We start from the raw sequence: 20,666 nt of genomic DNA on the forward strand, positions 1-20,666 counted from the left end.
AGTCACGTACCGCAAGACATCAGGCAGCGCTGGATCATTTTATGAATGCCAGGACCAATAAATACTGCTTGCTGGTCCTTGGTGGTTGCGAGCAATGTTACCACCCGTGTGACTTAATGTGATCATATATTTCTGCACCCAGGCCCCAACTGTTAAAAGCAGGGGGTGTGACGTTGCCATCAGTGGCTTCGTATTTCCCATTCATTCCTGAACACGTGTCCAAAACGCTATCAGTTGTTGCTTAAGAAAATAAATTAAGAAGTAAATATTGTTTCCTCATGGCTGGCTTACTGTAATCATCTCTTCGCTTGAGCTCCCCCTTTTCTACTGCTTGTAGAGAAGACATTTCCCTCAGATCTATATGGCTGGTATCCTTTTAAAAGGTAGAGGGGTTTTATCTTGGATATTCTAAAAAATCTGTATTGGCTCCCCCTGATCCCTACACTTCTTGGCTATAATGGCCCAGGGATTTCAGACACAAAGCCTCTTCTGGCTCTGCTGTGAGGAAGGAAATCTAGAATTAGTTTCAGCAGAAAGGAGTCAAAGCACTCTACAAGCTACATCCCTCCCTGTCTCTGCTAGAATATAAATCTTCAGATATATGTTGTAATGAAAGAAGCCATCCCATATGCACTGGAACTAATTAAATCCCAATCACATGTTCCCAACAGAGGCGATGTGCCTGGGGAGCAGCACAGCTCCTCCATGCAGAGAAGCGGAGACTTGCACCTTCCTGTCCAGGCTGGCAGCTGGGATTACAGGCCCCTGAAGGATGCAGAGCTGATGTTTTGGCTCCTGACCCGTGTTAAGCCTCTGTTATTCTGGGTTTGCTCCTATTGCCCTAAAGCTGGGGTGGGAATGGTGGGTAGGTCTTCTGCTGCACTCACATTTCCCTTTGGTACGTGGTTTTATATCCCGAGAGCCCTAATGCTGCAGCAGGTGATCCACATGGCTTGTGCTGGACTGCAACAGTTTATGATAGGGCTGTATTAAAATTGTATTAAGTGATGGCATTGGTAGGACGGAGGAGGACTGACCGCTGGCAACTTAGCCTTGGCAGACCAGCTGTCTGAGATGGGGTGGTCTGAACTCAACCCAAAATGGACCCAACTGCCCCCAGTGTACCATTTCTTTCAGGGAAGAAGGAAAAATGGAAGCTGAGGCTTGTTGTGCCACTAGCTCTTGAAATGAAGCTATCAGAGGACAAGTATCTACACTGGCTGAAAAGCAATATGTATGGAAACTGATGCAATTTTCACATGCAGATAAACCCTTTAATCTCATTTTGCATAATTGTATTGTTGCAAAGGGATTATGCACTATTGAAACTACCGATATTCTCTAGCCTAGATAATTTCTCAGAGCCTTTAGTTGACAGTATTGCTGTATATAATAATTATGGCTCATGATCATCTTACTTTGCCCAGCTGTTATTGATACAACTCATCAGCCAGACGTTGTTCTAAAAACATACTACTAATAAATGCCACTGAAACCTGCGTGCATACAAAATATGATGGAGTGAAAAATAATAAACCTGCTACAGTGAATGATCAGAACAAAGCAATAGTCACATATAGTGAGACCTGAAAGCCTTCAAGGCAGAGACATTTACTGGAATTGCTTCCAAAATACACAATTCAAAGTGGGCAGAACAAAAGAGGTTTGGTTTATCTCAGCAAGGAGCCAATTTATACCAGAGAAATCAAGGAGATGGTATTTGATATTTGTACACAATGGCATATCTTAGCTGTATTAGCTCTTGGCACCTCAGATCCTGAGCTCCAGTGGCACCAGAGGGGTGAGGGTGTCACTGTACTCTATAACAGATAAAGCTGCCAGCCTGTTCTTTCGAGGACCTTCCCTACAGAAATACCCTTTTCCCTAAGCTTTCCTGTAACTCCTCTTTGCTACCTCCCATTTCACCAGAGTTAAAATGAAAAAATGGCATTAGCTTCCTTCTCTGCTAATTGGACTATTAAGTGGGAAGCACTGAGAAGTCAGCACCATCCTGTGCTCCCCCCTGGGACGAGCAGCAGGGAAGTGGCAAATGTACAAGCGCAGATACTGTAAAACACTCTTCCTAGTCAAATGAAGTGAAGACAACTGAACCTGTACTTGCCCTTAGCTGAAGGGCAGTGTCAAAACTTCATTTTCTTTTTGATTAACCCCCAGATTAAGTAATTTAAAGGGAAGGAAAGTGATTCTGCTGAGTGACACTAATTTCAGTCTGATTCATTTTACAGTGTTGTAAAAACAATTATGTGCCTGGCACCCTCCAGAACATTGAACACTGTTCAATAACCATCAGATCTACTGAGATGAAACTGATACAGCTTGTTAGAGCATAAACTTATTGAAAATGTGCTTTGCAACCAGACCAAGTGGACAGTGGCTTTTTTTTTTTTTTTTTTTTTTTGTAGTATATGAGCTTGGCAGGTTTTCCTCAACTTAAATCAAAAGGCATGATTGCTATAGTCACTTTCGATCAGATTTCTAAAGAAGTCTAATTCTCATTTGGGCACTTAATTGGATTATTCTGATTATTCAGAAGTATTAAAAACATGTGGGATAATGTGTTAGGGGCTTTCAAAAGGGCTAAACTTTTGTCACAGCTTGGGACAGATTTTTAAGTATTTTGTAATTATGTAGAAGCCAGAAATGGCCAGGTTCTATTTAAGTTGTTAAATAAAAAGTACATTCCCGGTGCAGTTGCTCCCAAGGATATCCCATCCCGTCCTAACCCATGGGTCAGGGCCACACACAGCACACTGAAGAACTTTCAAAAACCCAGTTTTTCTGAAACTACTGCTTTGATTTGCTGTTTTCTGACTACATTTACAGATCTGGCCATTTTAATACCTAAACTGATATCACTGTTAAACCAAAAAAGAAAAGAATTAGTTCTGTATCCTTTTTCTTTTTCCACACTGACACAAGAAAATGAAAAACTGTACAGCTCAGAAACTTCCTTTTGTAGACATAGAACCTCTTTTATTGAGAATCTGCTATTGAAATAGATGACCTGAAAAAATAATAACTCAATGAAATTTACTTTTCCAGAATTAAAAGGCAAGAGGTGATGGATACCCTGAATATACCCGACAGTACCATGAAGGTCTGCTATCAACACTGAGAAGGTCAGAACAAGGCTGTAGAAATGAATATTATGGGATCTGACACTTTCCAAGAGTCAGTAAGAGCTAAAGCCCCTAAGGGTTATCTTTGCTGTTCGTTCCAAGCCTGTGCCATTAATAGCTGGAGCAGGGACCAAAACCAGGCCAAAGCTACCAAAAAGTTCTACTCCACATTGGAGCGAATGAGATTCGATTCTGTTCCTCACTCTGTGGGTCACAGATGAAGTTCCAGAGAGGTCCAGTGACACAGATGATCATCTCTGCCAGGTAGCAATGGGCTCGGTGCCTCAGTTTCCCTATCCACAATACCACTGCCATAATAATATTTTCCCAATCCATTAGTGGTGCTTTGTACAAGCAGTATTTCTAATACACCATGCTTCATTTCTTCACGTACATTTGGCTCCAGAAATGAAGGATGAAGGATAAAAGAAAGAGGTACTAATTGCCTTGATTGCTGCCCCTCAAAGTTTTTTTAATATGCTGTTCAATAATATACATAATATGAAACGTGCTTCTCCCTTCTTTATACTAAAATATTCTTCCAGTATTTAGAAGGTCTGAAATTTTTCTCTCCACCTGCCAGATCTCCTTTCAACTCAGAAATCCTTCTGCCTTCCACTGTGTGGGTGCTCACACGGCAGTGAATCACTGTGCCAAGAACCTAGCTACTAGAAAAAAAGCAAGGAGGCAATCCATGACCCCTTCCCAGGCTCACATTATCTTTCTCACAGTGACCTGATTAACTGCATCTCATGTATGTGGTAGTTTCCAGTGACTTACATTGTATTGTATTTTTACATAGGAACAGTCTTGGAATGGGTAGCTTAATTTCTACCAAAAAATCCTATTAAAATATATGAAAAGATTCATATCTTATTGATGTCCTGCACAGTAATTATCTTCCTTAACGCAGACACATCTGTCTCACAAGGCTAAATAGCTTGTATCAGGAGCCGATTCAAAGTCAGATTGATGGTACAGACTAAATTCATTCTTGGTGCAACACTGCTGAGGTCGGTGAAACACAGAGCATCAGCCCAGTCTATGTTACAAAATTGGCTACTGTTAAAAAATGAGCTAAAAAAAAAAAAAAAGTGAGGATGATACACTGGTTACCTTTTAATTTTGTTTCATGTTGCTATTCTGCTGGGGCAGAGGTTTTCATCCCTTGCTCAGTCAGCTGTTCATTCCCCACCTTCCCTCAGTGACTGCCCACTTTCAACTAAAACAATTGTAGCTACCTCTCCAGTGGATCTGCAAAGTGCTTTTGTTAAAAATCACAACAAAACATCAGCATTTTCCTAACATAATTCCACAGGTGAAGTTCAAAGTAGGAGTGCTGAACACCAATCTGGCACAATTAACAGCAGCAGGCTCCAGACACACGGATGATCAGGCAGAATGTTTATATTTGTTCTGCTGCTGGTAGAGGAACCATGAAGCAATAGCCTCAAATCTTTCTTTCATCAAGACAGATGTTGTGAATGCTTTGGACTGGGACAATGCCTCCTTACCTAATTTTGTCAATATGTTGTAAACAAATGTACATTTTCTGAAAATGAGGTTGAAAAAGAAATTGCCTTATCCAATGAAGCAATTTGTCAGACACAAGGTCTTTTTGCCTCTCTAATCAGATGAAAACTAGGCCAAGGAAGGGCATATCTATGAGTAGTTGAGTGCTTTCTTAACAGGGTTAAGTGCAAAATGAATGACTCTCAATGGAGCACTATAAACAACAAGGCTTGCCAAACCCCCAGACTTACAAGATCACAGTTGGTGTTCCTCTTCTTGGCCTCTTCCATCCTTTATTCTTCACAAGTCTCAGAAGTGAGACTGCTATACCACGTTAATGTATTTATTTTTATGCTCTTTACAGTCTTATGAGAGTCACAGATGTACAGGTTTGTTTTAAACATATCTTGCCCTATGAAGAGAAAATTTTCAAGATGTGGTGCAAGCACTCAGCCGTTCAGCTGAAGTTCAGTACAGAAAACTAACTTCCCTCACTAATGATATTCCACTAGGTAGATCAGACACTGCCCTGACATTCTTAGCAAAGGATTTTTCATTGAGCAAAACAAGAGCTGGCAGCAACCAGATACCATCATAGCAAGCATAGATACATCAAGTTTTGGTACAAGAGTTTCACATCAGGACACCCACAAACTCCTGACATTTCTTTTTTAAAGGCAAATTTCCCACATCTATTGATGGATGTTATGTGCTAGCAAAGCTGTGAAAATGGAAGCAGTTGCCAAAGAGTATGTTTAAAAAAAGAAGCAACAAAATGGTTCTGTCAGTTCCTGATTCACAATATTGTCTATAGAAAACAGGATCTCTCTGATTTGGGGAAATAAAATCTTTGGGAGTAGAGGTTTGCTAAAGCCCCATAAGGAAGGAAATAGAATAATTAGTAGATTAAAGGTATGTCCACACTATAGGCTGAAGCTTTAAACAAGCTAGTTCATATTCTGGAAGCAGTATAGCTAAGGCAGAGCTGCACATGCATTGCCAGTTCTCAGTGAGTAAATTAAAGATAGCTCAGATATTGCTTCACAAAGGGGTTCCCAAATTAGGTTGCTCCCCATGCTACAAATTTGCATGCAGAGGAGCGTTCCATTATTTTAGTGGTACTCACTTGTCATTTTAACCGACCTGTGTGCCATTGCTCATAAAGGCATCAATCACAGTTTGAGACCAGTTACTTCCTACTACCACTACAAGACTGCCCAACAGATACACGCTTTGGAAGCAGATGGAAATCACACACTGAAAGAAAGCACACCCTTCCCCACCAGCTTGGGACATTCTTCCTACAGATGCCATTAAACCTGTGCATGGGTTTAATGATATAACTGAACAACTTGCAAAACAGATCCTAAAAATCCTCTACCTGGCAGCATATTTGTCCTGTATTGTTTCCAGTAACAACGTGATGGTCAAAGTGAAGGCAGCAGAAGCTAGCACCTTCCTTGTCAAGGTTTTCCCTTCCCAATATAGCTTCCATCAAGTCAATATATCATTTCTGAGGCAGTTATCATACACTGAATATTTCTGATTAATCATCTAGCACACAAAGCAAATCGATTTCCCTCTTTGCAGTGCTCAATCCTTCATTCCCAAATCACTTTAAAACTAAAATTAGGAATTTTTTGCTCTTTTTATACTTAGCCTTAACAGCTATAAATAGTATACTGAGGATATAATGCTGAGTCAGAGAAAGAAAAGTCACCCACTGAGTGATGAGTAACTCTCATCTCTCCTTCCTACAGTGTGAAGTCAAACCTAGCAAGTGATAAGGCCCACTGAAGTGCACCATTTTTCACAGAATGCAGTTCACTCCTGGCTGGGTAGGACCCACTATTTGCAGAATACTTCTGAAAGGTGATAGTTCTTGGACACATAGATGTTATCACCTAGTTTCTCCTCCTCCTCTTCCTTTTTCCTCAAATTTATTTGTAGCTTCCACGGTTTGTAACTTAGGACACACTATGCTATTCTTTGTGTCAGAGAACTAGTATGCTGCGGCTACAAGCCATTTGATATTTTCATAAGGAGATCAAGGTTTTAGAGGACTGGAATTAGCTAACAGAAAAAATACTGTGACTATAGACCTCTGAGTTTTTTTACTTGCTAATCTGACTCTCTGTTCTGTTGCAGGGTGATGAACACAGACTGCATGGTCTCTTGGGTCTGGATTGGAGTTGTAGCCATCCAGCATCTCCAAATCTTACTTGACATTTGCTAAAAATCATATCCAGCCTGAAGCAACAGAGACAATATTGTTCAGCATATCATAGCTCACAGATGGGCTGAAGAAATAGGTTTATACCACATCCTAGGTGTAATTACAGGCACCCATACTTGCCTAGAGTTGAACTGCTGTGGTATTGAGTGGCTCCAGGAAATGCTAAAGGAGAAATTGTGAGCCCAGTCTATCCCTTTGCATGGAACTTTTTGCAGAAAGCAGAGCCCAGGCCCCACTGCCTTAATTACTGGGACTGTTAAGATACAATAACTGATATGAAAGCCCTTCCTAGAAGATCCCTCACCTACATACCTCAAGCTGCATATAAACCAAATTCTTGTGTGATTTGATGGCTACCTAGAACACAGTATACATGCTGTATTAGGAAGTTAAATATATCTTACAGGTGACAGAGACTTGTGGAGCCAGGTGAGGGGATGCACTGTGCTTGATCCCAGCATCTAAGATCAGAGATAAATAACACAGGAAAACTGGAGGTTTTGCTGCTGGTTTCAACGAGGAATTGTGAACAAGTCACTTAAGCTGGAAAAAACACCCACCTTACCCAGCCTGTTCTTGGTGAAGTGATGCCAGCTCTTTTTTATATATATTGCAAAGAGGCAAGCAAATCAGTAACACCCATCAGTTTGAAATTGTAGCCTCAGGTTGAATGCAGAGTCAATACCAGTCTAGCATGTGCTGGCAGTAGAAGGAACTGGCATTAACTTGCTGTGCTCTGAGAACCGCAGTCTGCCCCTTCCATTGCCAAGTAGCTGCCACCGAGGGCAGTGGATAGGGCTGAGATACCTCTGTGTGCAGAGAACTGGAGTGAAGCTGGACGCAAAGGTGAGGCCACGGCGGCAGGCAACGCTCCCCACGAGTGCCCAGGAGCGCAGCAGCAGCTTTCCCACCGATTCGGTGTAGTCTATCCCCCTCTGCCGTCCGGCCCCGGGAAGCTTGCGGGAGATCTGCAAGGAGCCAAAACAATCCGAAACTGGGGGTAAGGAAGAGGCAGATGGTAGCAACCAGCTGGCTGACACACACCACCAGCCCCCCTACCACCCCCCAGCCCCCCAAAGCAGTCAAAACGTGATTGTACTGCAGGATCAGGGCCCTTAAGTAACTGGGGCTTGGATTTGTGATTCAAGACAACATCAAACACGTGTATTTCCAAGTGAGCACTACCCTGGAGTAATTGGGGGAGCAGATATGATGGTTATGTTTCATAATAGCCTGTGTTGTTACCTATATTTTAATAACATCTGCTATATGCAGCCACATCTGGCTGGTAGTGCAGCCCTATTCTGCATGCAGTTATTAAAAGTGGACGATATTCTAGAAAGGGCAGATTTTTTTTGATAACAAACACAAATGTGACTGAACTGGTATGTTTCTACCCTAACATTGCAATAGTTCAACCTGTGTACAGCTTCTTTATACCATTATAACTGTATGCATGCCTGGAACCTTCTGTTGCTCAAATTATTACTGAGTTAGAGCAATCCCATTTAATAGTATAGGAAAGGATTTAGGAAGCAAAATGTAAAGAAGAAATGTATACTTGTGGACCATCTTTTAAGACTTATGCCTTGCACAATCCCAGCACTGCAGCTGATTTCTTTACAAAGAAATAACACAAAAGGAACATCGCAAGAGAAATGCTTGCAATAGGGAAAAATATTATGTCTGGGTAAACATAAACAAAAATATAAAAATGCCTATCACAGCTGATGAAGATAACAAATACAGTGAAGAAGTAGAACTGTGATAGCATGATGATCTAAGATTACAAGCAAAGTCTGGAGAGTGGTAACATCTTACCAGACAAATCAGTGTACCTAGGAAAAGCAGGCAAGCATTTAATCTCAGGACAAAACTGAAACAAATCCCATTTATGCTGTCAAGCTGGAGTACAAACTCCCCACTGTGGAGTTTTCTTCCCAATTTTGGTGTTCAATTCTGTTAATCATCTGAGTTTCTTCACTTGATTTATTCAACAGCAAAACATTCAGTGCATTGGGGAAACACAAAGAGATGCTTTGAAGACTTACATCAAGCATATGGAAGATGTACAAGACAAGGTAAACACCACCCCCTCTGGGAGTAGCTTAGAAATGTTCTCTCCTTTTTACCTCTTACTACCAGTGTCTTTTTCTCTGGCAGAATTAACTCTGTTCTTGTTAATGAAATAATTTGTCAGATGCATGCATACATTATCCTGCAAATGAATGAACAAGATGCAGGGTTAGAAAGGTATTAGCCTCCTCCCTTCTTCTCTACATGATCCTGGTCACACTGCATAATGTACAAAGCATCTTAATTAAGCACAGAAGATTTAATGGCACTAAATATGATCAGCCCTATACTGATCCCATTACTCTAAAGAACCCAATAAATGAGGCTCAACAGTTTCAATTTCACTTCACTGCAATCTCATCAGCATTCCAATTCCATCACTTCTGAGAAATCAGCAGTTTCAATGGAAGATAACCCTCTTTCCCAGTCAGGTCCCATTCTACAACCACTTATTAGTAGAGCTAATTCTGTGTTGGAATGATCCAGAACTGCATACCAGAACCTTTTCCAGCCATCAGATAAGCCACGACTACTTTTCATAAAGAAGTAAGCCAAACTATCTTAGCATTTAGGACCTTTTCTCCTCCAAAGATTTCCTTTAACTATCCTCCCCGCCTCTCCCCACCCCAATGCTTCATGAAAAATAGTAACAGAATAATACAGAAAGTTAATTACACGTGTATTTATAGAAGTACTAACTGTGCCAAAACTTGTCTGCAGCACTGATTTGGATAATATAACACATGCTGTATTCTACTGTAGAATTTGCTCAAATATTTCACGCATAATTTTATTTATGGCATTCAGATACTACAAAGATTAATTGCCAGTATTTATGAAGTGCTTAGAGATTCTCAAGAGAAAGATGCTACGGACAGTCGAACCATTACGATTTCTCCATATCTCTGGTTGCTATGTATTGAACTGTCATTAACTTCTGCTAATAGGCTTGTTTACTTACCAAGCTATTATGCAAAAGGTCAGAGGATGCTGAAGTAGCAAAATGTGTAAGGCCCTCATTATAGACAAATATCCTCAGAGGGTCATGGGATGTCAGCAGCACATAAATCCTCAGATCAAACTTTAATCTACCAAGAATAAAAGGCTGGGAAGGAGAACATGAAGCCAATTTGCTTCTAAACTTCCTTGGAACACCAGAGCAACACTGTAACTCATTAATCGCTATAGCAAAGGCAACAAGGCTAGCTGATGTCCCCACTGAAGTACTTTCTAAGCCAGAAATACACTCTAGCCTGGTGCTGAGGTGGGAAGGATACTGTAAATGTCTCTTACTGGGGTGTAGTAACACCTACCAAACTAGAGCTTGTGTCTGCACTACAGCAAGTGTTCACGGGTTCTCCACTTAAATTTAAAGCCATAGCTGGTCATCGTACAGCTCAGCGAGTTTGAAGTTTACTTAAAGCATGAATGTTTGAAGGAATGAAACACGAACAACAGAAAAGGAGCCTGTTGGTCAGTCCACCCTACCTCCTGCTTAAGAGGATCCAATTTCCTACTTTCTTTTTCTCTGAGCCAGAGGCTCTGTGTGTCCTCCTTTCCATTCCATCTCTTATTTTTTCCAGACGTTCATAGACTTTCATTCTTTCCTTGGAACATTCCCTAAAAAATAACAATGAGGTCAATGCAAAGTCAAACAAATTTAGCCCATAAAATAAAGTGTGACCAAAGGTCAACAATAAACCAAAGTAAATGAAGGTTTTGCTCCTCAGATTATTAGAAGTCCAAACAACTAGAAGCTTAATGAAGTTTTTATATTAGAACTTAATTAAGGACATGACTTAAAAGTGTCAATCAAAAACACTGTGGTGAGAAACTTGTTTGGAACAGGACAATAGGGCTTAATGGGACTCCTGAAAAATAAGTATCTTTTTAGTGCTCATTCATGGATGAAGGATAAAGTTTTCCTTGTTCAGTTTATCTATCCTGAATGCCCTGAATTCTTGTCAAGGTGATTCTGCCGCAAAATATTAGAAGTCATTTCTGAACAAGAGTTTACAGAATAACATATAAAGTAGACATTTTTCTTTTGACAGTGATGAATTCTTTTGACAGTGATGAATCTGAAGGAAATGACCAGTGGACGCTATTTATGGCTGACTGACCACATCAAGGCAAGGCTAAACTGGATATTAAAACACCAGCTCAGTGACAAAGCAGCACGGAATGGAGGGATTACCCTTGAGATGTAAAGCTGGCAGATCATATCCTGTCTGGGTTTTATGTCGTCCTCAGATTTGTCTGCCCTGACAGGCAAGAGTCCAGTTTACAGATACAAGTCTTGCGATTACTTGATCCGCTGTTGGGCTACAAATTGTCATGACTATGAGGAGGGAAACAGAACAGAGGGACACTATGAAATAATGAAATGATTGCATTAAAGCTGCTTTCTAATGTCAGTTTTCTAGGCTTGAGTTTTTAAACAATTGCAAGAATTTTGCAGAAGCGTAACTTTAACTGTAACAGCAAATAGGATTGTAAGAATTTTGTAAGATTAAAGAACAAGGACTACTTTCCTTCAGCCCTCTGCACTTAAAGTTTTAAGTGACAGTTACTTAATTTTCCTGATTTCTTTTCTAAGACTAATTTCTAACTAGCCTAGCATATTAATCTTCACATAGCATTCGGGAGAGGCTTCTAATATGCTGGAAGTTAGCTCCTTCTGACATACAAATAATAGAATTTAAATCCAATGCCCAAAAAATAATTGTGCCAAGAAGAAAGTTAAGCTTTACTCTGCAGGAAGACACTAAGAAAGAAGTTGAATTATTTTGGGAAGAGCTTTACCACCCTGCTTATGTTCCTAGCCAGCAAAAATTTCCTACATACCTTACTCCTTCCAGGGAAGTGGCTAATTTTCTGGGGAAAGAAGTCCAGGGGAAAAGAAAAAACCAGAAACAAATATTTTGATCTTCACCTTTCTGACTGCAAAAGAACAATAAAGGGATCATCACATGCGTATAGCCTAACCAACTCACTCTCACAAGCAGTTGATTATTTTTCATTTCCTCTAATCGATCTGCTGAGACATCTGTGCAGCATGCTGTTCGCTCATTATCTCTTGCTCCCCAAAAGCCATACCCGCTAGCAGCTCCACACACAGCATCGCAGAGCAGAAGCAGTTTCAAGAGAATGAAGATTTGTAATTTCAAACTCTCTGCTTGCACTCAGAGGGACATGTGGAATCTCTGTTCAATTAGATCTCGGCAATCAATCAAGGTGGATTGCTTTTGCTGGCTGTGGATGTATTATTTACAAACTGTCCACTTTAGATAATAATCTGGGCAATTAGTCATAAATGACTACCAAACAAACAGACAAATTCTTACTGTTTCAGAAGCTTCATACTAGCTAGCAATAACTGCTAGAACAAACAGTTCCATTGACGTTTCTGATGAGTGGTGAAAAACAAAGATTCCTGGAATACAACTCTGAATAATGCTTTATTTGGATTGGGAACGGAGCCATTTACAGTGTTTCTTCATGTTCTTCTCTGAAGGCACAAATCCAGAAAATACTGGCAAGAGCTCACAGACTTACTAAGTTTTGACTTCTTGCCTAACTTCAGTCATTATGAGAGAAATATGCATAATGATCACAAGCTAGTACTTCAGAAAGATTAAACATTAGGGATAGCACATACTCACAAAGAGCAAGTGTTACAACAACAGGGGACACTCCGGGGCCAATAAAGAAACACTCGAAGGACTGGTAGCACATGCCTGAAGTCAACAGCGTCAGTGGGGGAATTCCAAGGACAGGCTGCCAAACTGCAAAACAAGGCGCACAGACACTAAAGCTGTTGATTTCTAACAATTCAAGTGATATGTTAAAATAATGCTGACCCTCGTGCAACTGTAAATTTACTAGTCCTTTAGGAATCGACTCCACCACAGTTATTTTGGCTTTCCCAGCCAAGACGGAACAGAAACGCTTTCCCCGTGCTTCATCCTTGTGCCAGGAGCAGACTCTACCACTCAACAGACCCATCTATGGCTACAGAGCAATTTTTGAAGCATTTTTTTCCTCAGGGTTTCACCCTCACACCTGTCACGCAGCCCCTGGCGTTATTTCAACGCCAGCAGGAGAATCCCGGGGCAGGAACCTCACAGAGACCGCCACCCCTGTAACGGCCCTCAGCAGGCCCGGAGGCACGGCTGGGCCTGCAGCACAGGGAGCTAGGACCCCGCAGCCCACACACCGGCAGGGCCCAGCCGGGAGGGCCGGTACCCCCGCGGGGCGGGCTGGCGGGCTGGCAGGCTGCGCGACCCACCCCCGCCAGCCGCTGAGGCAAAACAACAGGGCGAGGCCCGCAGCAGCCGGGCGGCTAAGGGGAGTGCGCTCCTACCCTTCCCCGCCTCCTGATTGGGCAAAACAACCTGCCTGACACCCCTCTCGCCCCGCCCTCTTAATAACATTTGCTGCTCCATTGGGCTAAGAGGCCAGGAGGGCCTCTGGTTGGATAAAAGCAGCAAGGGGCGGGGGAGGTGTTGCTAGGGCAACAAGAGGACGCGCTAGCGTCACGGGCGTGCGCCGGTGTTGCGCGTGCGCATTCAGCTGCCTCCTTTCCCGCCCCCAAACCAACGGCCACTAACGGCCCCGCCCCGGCAAGGAAGGCGTGGCTTCATTTGAACGGCCACAGCCAATCACAGATGGGAGGAGCGGGCTGATTTGAATATTCAGGAGGCTGCGCAGGGGCGTCTTGGGGGTGGTTGTGGGGTGTTGTCTGAGGAGCTGAGCTGGCCGGCCAGCAAGCGAGGAGGCATGGGTGGCGGGGCTTGTCCCCGCTCCTCAGGGCCGGGCGGGATCCTGTGGTACAAAAACGGTCCCTACCTCAGAGCTCTGCTCTCCGTCTGCGGAAAGCTTCGTGTGGAGAGCTGGAGGCGGAGGGCTCTGCGTTTGGGCTGCTGTAGGGTGTAATTCTGGGGGGCCAGAAGGAGGGAGGTGAGTGGGTGTGAGGCCTGCAACTTCAGGTGACTTGATGTATTGAAGTTCTTCACAGGGCCAAATGTTGATCCCTAAACAGCAATGGCTATGGATGATCTTCCCATCAAGAATTTATTTGTGAGGCAACGAGTTCCAGACTTGCTTTGAAACATTCAAAAGTTTGCAGATTAGTCTGTACCAGATCTGGCCATGCTTCCCTAACTCTGGGCTAATAGTGCACAGATACTACAGCAACCTTGTCTTAAATCTTTAAACCAGCGCAAAAATAATGCGATTAAAATCATAATGAAACAAAATTATCAGCTTTGGGAAACTGAAATTAGACTCTGAGGTCGGCTGGTGCTGCTGACACAATGGGTAGCACCATTTACAATCAGAATTTGCAACAGTTGTATGAATTCAGTTCGTGCTGCCATGGAAACAGACTGACACGGCTAAAAATGGAGCAGGTTGTTCTGAGCTAATTGTTCGACACACACAAAAAAGCTTGGATTCCCTTTTCTTTTTGAGATACTGATTCCATTAAACTAACCTGCTCCGTTTCCATGGCAGCCAGCAGCAGATTTACTAGAATTCATTTTAAATTTTACAATCCTGATATGTGTCATAAGGTTAAGAGTTTTCCAACACTTTCTATAGAATTAAAGATCCAGTGAGCTCAGATTTATTTGAGCAATCTGTAGCATACTCAATAAGATGCATTCAAGTGATATATAGGTATATATTGCTTCTACATTACAGCAGTGTATTTTTCTCTTCTGCTGCTTGTAAGTACAAGGATTGGAGCCTTTACTGGAACTAAAGAAATTTTCATTTAGGATCCCGTAATGATGCATGTAGTCTGTCTTCTGTCTCTTGTTTGGCCACATGTTTTAGGATGAAGTGCAAGAATCTAATGTGTAGAGGTTGTCTTAGAAAAGTTCACTGAAAAATATGATTTAATAGCTCCTTCAAAGCTAATATATCTTCCAAAACATGTGTTAGGGTTGTAACTGTGAGTATTCTTATAAGATCTCTTCCTTTAAGAGCAGAGGGGCATTCTAGTAGGTAGCTTGCAAGGAAATTTGAGTGTTCCCATTTTGCCTGATTTGTTAAAAAACCCACCAGCATAAGGCAACCATAACACCTCAAGGCAAACTTTCTAAGTGTAGTTCCGAAAGGACAGAATACAAGTCATTAAAATTATCTTATGCTAACAGAGAAGGAACTTCCTGAAGGTGTAAAAACCACTGAGCTGCCTAAAAAAATACTGATGTTCTCGGTTTCATATAATGAAGAGTCCATCTTCCAAACCTTTCCTACCTTTTGGATCAGATCTATCCTAACAATAGCCCTCTTTAAGGAAGGATTGTCAAACCTAATGACTCCATTAAGGCAGGCATGGGTTCATATATACTGCTACAACCAAGTAATAACTCCTAGGAATTAAAAATCCATATGGTGCTCTCAGCTGTACTACATAACATGTGCAGCAGCTGCTCTCAAAAATATTATAACTGTTATTTAAAAAGGAATTAACTACACTGGATTGCTTATGAAAGTGCAATTTACTATTAAATAGAAAAAAAATTAGTGTAAAAAATGTTCAGAATCTTCAGGCTGACCTTCTCTTTTGTGTTTTTCGTTGTCACTGTTTGTTTCTGGTTGCATTTAGATGCCATAATCATGACCAAGGCCCCACAGGAATACACATTATAAAAGCACATGCAATATTCTAGTCTCATCCTGTTACTGGGGAAGGGAAGCAGGCAGGGGATGAGCCGTACAGATGTAAGTGCCTCAGGGCCTGAGTTATCAACTCACTCTCCAAGCAGCTGCTCCCACTGGCAAATCTCTTATGGATCAGTAGAGGAGAAGTAGAGTCTGATGAACCCCACCAGGTTTTTCAGGCTGGAAAAACCATTGGGAAGGGTTAAAAACTCCCTGGAGTCTGAAGGGCATCAATCCCTTTTGGCAGCCGTCCATTTTTTCTCCATCCTGGCTCACTTCTTGTGCTGTTCAGCTTTTCTCAAAATGAATGTTAAATCTGGCGAGGGAAAGGGGGATTATGTTACAAATTTTTGGAGTGACTTTGGCCAAATTCCTTCATATCTGCATAACTGTTTCCCTGTCTGTAACATAGGGGTAATATTTAATTAGAACATAAGTCTCCTAAGGCCTACTTCTTTGGAGCTTCTCATGTGAAGCTGTAATGTGAAAGGAGCTATATTTAACGTCATTAATTTTGGATCTGTGTTGCTGATGGCCTTGCTGTATTTTAGACTCTCAGTGCCAGACTAGTAATTACACAAGACTATAAGCCCTGGGCACTCTGAAGCTAGTTGAAGCTTTGTCACCGATGTAATTTTTTATTTATATTACATGGTAAGCTGGGGTGCAAGCCTACATTTAAGCCTAAACTGACCTTGCATATAAATTTTAAAGAGCTCTGATGCCTCAGAAGGCAGAGAGAGTCCGGATGATCTCTTAAATAGGCCCCCGTGCAGTCCTGCCTGCTTTGTGAGTGGGATGGGCACAAGCGTGGCTGTGCATAATATATTCCATAATATCATATGGCCAATGGAGAATGGACGAGAGAGCTCAGGTTCCTTCCTAGAAGGCTTTAGTGTTGTACACAGCAGGTTGCTGTGATCTAAGCAGGCAACTGAGCTATGGATATTTGGGGCATGACTAAGTCAAGGGCGATAGTTTGTAGTAACCCCGTTTCTGGCCAGATCCAGTGAACTACAGAAACATTGCTGTTTCGATCAGAGTTTTCCCTGCAGGTAGTTTGGACTGGCTAGGAAGGTTCAAAAAAATTTGTCTTGGAAAGTCCTCTTTGCCAAACAGCAAGAGGCATCCTGTGCAGTACCACTGCACTAGCTCTACCACTTAAAATGTGATCAAAACCTAACAAAACCCTCTACTTGCCGAGATTTACTGCTTCACAGACCAACGGAGCGAAATGTAAACTGCAATACATCCGTCTTTATTCCACAAGCATCCCTGGTTCTGTTATTCCCCTCTCCGGTCCCCCTGGATGAATAGCCCTATCCCCTCGCTATGCTGAATAGGCCAGGTGACTCCGAAACCGGCCACCCAGCAGATGCTTCTGCAGTACCAACTGTTCTGAATCCCCCACCCCATCTCCAGCTTTTTTTTTCCTTCTTCCCCCGTGTCCTACCAATCTAGGCTGCCTGGCACAAGCTGCAAGCTGCAGTCCCACTGGAGTGATATTGTGATGGAAATGAGGGAGGGGATGCAGGCAGAACTGCACAGATTTACAGCACTCTAAGGGTTTCCATTAAAATCCTTGACAACTTGTTATTTATGAGTAGACCAACAGCTCTTCTAATATCCAGGGCCTAGACCCCATTCACTTCAATAATGCTGGTTTGGAATAAATGAGCCAGAGGATGGAAACCAGTTCTGTTAGTATAATGGAGGAGGCTAATAGCTGTTTAGAGAAAACAACTGATGTAATTCTGGGACCCAATCCTTTCACGAACAAAACAATAAAGGTTCGATTCTTCAGTGCATTTCACATAGTGATTTAATTCAGTACAAAGAGGGTGATAAATGGCAGCGTTTGGATTTCGTGCCGTTATATACCCGCTGAGCACTCTCTATTTGTACTAGTGCACTAGAGATAAAGGGACTCATTGACTCCTGTGCAAGCGGGAGTAGGTCAGTCTGGATCTCCACAGCAGAACAAAGATAAACAATGTGTCCTTACAAAATAATACAAGTGACCAAAAAAAAAAAAAATCCTCTGTGTAAGTGTGATATCTTCACTTTTCCCTCCGTCCCCAGGTTTTCCTGAGCTGCCCACCTAAACCAGCATGGCAGTCTTAAGTGCATTTTAGAGCATTTTTTTCCACCATTCCCTTCTGTGCTGTCTTCCCCTTCCTATCATTGACACAGCAAATACAGAAGCACCTCCACTTACTAAGTGAGCACAGGATTGACGCCTGAAATAAGTACTTTGACGATCAAAACACTTTAAACCCTAGATGTGCATTATGCTGCTGTAAAGAATTATCGATCTCTTCTGCCGTGTCTTAAAATCAAACTGACAAGTTGATTACTGAGTATAACCACTCACTTGCTGGCTTATACATGGCTTTCCTTTTCCTCCTTTGTTCACCTGCATCTTGTCTATTTACATTCCTTTCTATCAAGAATCTTTTTATTATCTTTCAGCTTGCTCTGCTCTGCACTGGAGCCTTGTTAAGGTGAAGAGCAGCAGTGGCAGCGCTCCCAGGCTGTGTTCTGTGGAGTGAAAGGCAGGGAGAGGCAGCACTGCCAGATGGACCATGCTCTGTGCCTCTGCCTCCCTTCGTCCACACCCTGAACCTCAGCAATGTGTTTTTGGAGGAGGCTGACGATGCTGAAGGTCCAAATTGTTCTGCAGGAAGAGGAAAGAAGGATGGACAGGTGAAAAAGAACCAGGAGGAGAACAGGTGGAGGAAAGAGGCTGTTAAAGTGGGGAAGTGGACTGTAGCTGTACAGTTCAGAATCACTTCTTGAGAGAAGCTGAGCCACCAGTCAGTTATTTCAGCATCCTTTCAGATTCTCTGTCTTTGGAGGCTGAAATAGTTTGGGCATCGGGAATCTGTAACCATCTCCCTTGCAGCCAGTCTTTTTTTCTGCACCAAAAATAACTTTTTGCAGGCAAAACAATGGTCTTTCTTATGAAACAAACTGACATCAGTCAGTATGTGATGCCTGCTGTGACCATGGTTATCAGCGTGTTTTTGCAGCTGAGAGAAATTATCATCTGGTTTGCATTTTGCACACACAGAAACACACCTATTAATGGGAAAATGATGTGCCATGGACAGACATATTAAAAATATACTCTGTGTGAATGGGAGAGAAAGCCTAAGAGAAGATCAAACTTCCTGGGGAAGGCAGGCAGAGGGTCTGACAAAAATGAGGGAGAATCAAAAGGACCAAGCAAAGGGAAGAAGAGCTCTCTGAGGCTGAGTGGTTTTGCCTGGACAAGAGAGCAGAAAATGCTGTGCTTCACCGGAGCAGTAATTGCTGATGGAAAGCAAACCGGGCTAGTTCCCAACTTGGACCAAATTGGTAAGCCCTGTAAAGGTTTAAAAAGATAAATAATCACAGAGATTTGGCCCACAAAGTATGACTTCTTCCTTTCCGATACATTTCTAACGAATACTCATTCAGATGCTACATGAGTTCAGGTATAAATTGTGCCAAACCCCTACAGTCCCTTTTGCAAATGTATTTCAAGGTCCTTATCCAAAACATATCAATGTAAATTGGAGCTCATCCAAAATATAACTATATGTAATTATCAGCCATTTGAGCTACTTCTGTATTAAACCATAAAACTGAGATAGGATTGAAACCTCTTACGATTCCAAAGGCTAAATGCAGCAGTAACATAAATAATACTGTAAATTACAAACAAAATGAAAACTTGGTCAGAAAATAGATGATGTAATTTGTGCTTAGGGGTAAATTGGTCCCTGGCTGCCCAGGATAGGGAAGGTATGACCCGTGTCAGGCCAAAGTATATGGCTGGGAGTGTGAATCTTGTGTCATTATTACAGAAAAAAAAAAAAAAAAGACTTCAAAAAAACCAGCATCCTGGTGAGATCTGTTGCAGTCTGACCCCCTCTGCCGGTCGCCCGCTTGCTGCCTGTGCCCCAGGGCCGGCACCTCAGCACAGGCAATGGGATCTGCAGAAAGACAGGAGCAGGCAAATGGACAACGATAGGCACCAGTGCCAAAGGGATGGAGAGGGGGGTGCTAGCACTTGGCACCGGTAGCTCAAGGACGTAGGCAGTGTCATGACAGAACTCCAAACCCAGGTGGCCGGGTCTGACTTTAGGATAGGCGGTGGTAAAGCCAGTACCAGCCACAGCGTACAAAGGAAAGAGGTCTGATAATAGGCGTTTGGGTGAACTACCAGGGTTTTAGTAAAATTTACTTTTGCATCTCTCGACATCTAATCTGCTTCTGTCAGGATACAAAGCAGTAAAAGATGAAAAATATAGTTTAGAATAAGGACGTATGGGAAAAGGTTGGGGGCCAGGGTAAGCATTTTCTTGAAAAACAGTAGGGCTTCTCCTGAGGAAACAAGGGTTCAGTTAAAAATGAGCCTCATTTTGGGGAATGTTTGATTGTCAAAATTGGGATAAAGCTATGCCAGGAACGTTGAGATGGACTACAGTAATCACTGTCAAAATATGTACAATACCAAGTAGTTTTTAAATAATATTTTATCATCCCAAGCGAGAAGCTTTTCAGCTTTTTCTGCTAGCCTAGGGAAAAAAGGTGTTGATATGCTGGACTTTCCTATGACACAGAAGAAATTCAGCCAGCTCTAGGTATTTAGATGAGCTTTACTGGGAACAGATATAAACAAATAGATCCCACACAGGTCATTTTACTTTCCTGGATTTTTTTTTTCCTCATTATCCCATACTATCCTTTGGCCTTTGTGATATATTCCCATGCTGTGAGAAGCCACTGAGGATCAACCAGTTAAATATGTGTTTTCTGTTGAACAGAGTCTCGCTACCCTTAGGGATACTGCTTTGCATGCTAAAAGTTATTCAGAGAGGTGCTTAAGTACTTTGTTATACAGAGCTTCAGCAAGTAATTGAAAGCTTGCAAATAGCTCCCTGAAGAGCCCCCATCAATTCCTCCAATTTATTTAGGAATGATCAGACATAAACATCTTTTTCAAAGATTTTTCTTTGTATCGCTTTTATTTTTGTTTG

The 20,666-nt window shown here is 42.1% G+C and overlaps 1 protein-coding gene and 1 long non-coding RNA gene across 2 annotated transcripts in view; one reads left to right on the forward strand and one right to left on the reverse strand.

Moving 5' to 3' along the window:
• Positions 1–20,666, forward strand: part of ATP5MC1 (ATP synthase membrane subunit c locus 1) — a 57,301-nt gene that overhangs the window by 20,440 nt on the left and 16,195 nt on the right. The window lies entirely within an intron of this gene.
• Positions 8,855–13,231, reverse strand: LOC129734365 (uncharacterized). Its single transcript, XR_008729991.1, has 4 exons — positions 13,030–13,231; positions 12,630–12,752; positions 10,453–10,584; positions 8,855–9,106 (listed from the first exon to the last, which is right to left on the reverse strand). It is a non-coding gene; the product is annotated as an uncharacterized LOC129734365 (long non-coding RNA).

This window comes from Falco cherrug, chromosome 20 (genome assembly GCF_023634085.1).
Source record: "Falco cherrug isolate bFalChe1 chromosome 20, bFalChe1.pri, whole genome shotgun sequence".
Classification (NCBI taxonomy): Eukaryota; Metazoa; Chordata; class Aves; order Falconiformes; family Falconidae; genus Falco; species Falco cherrug.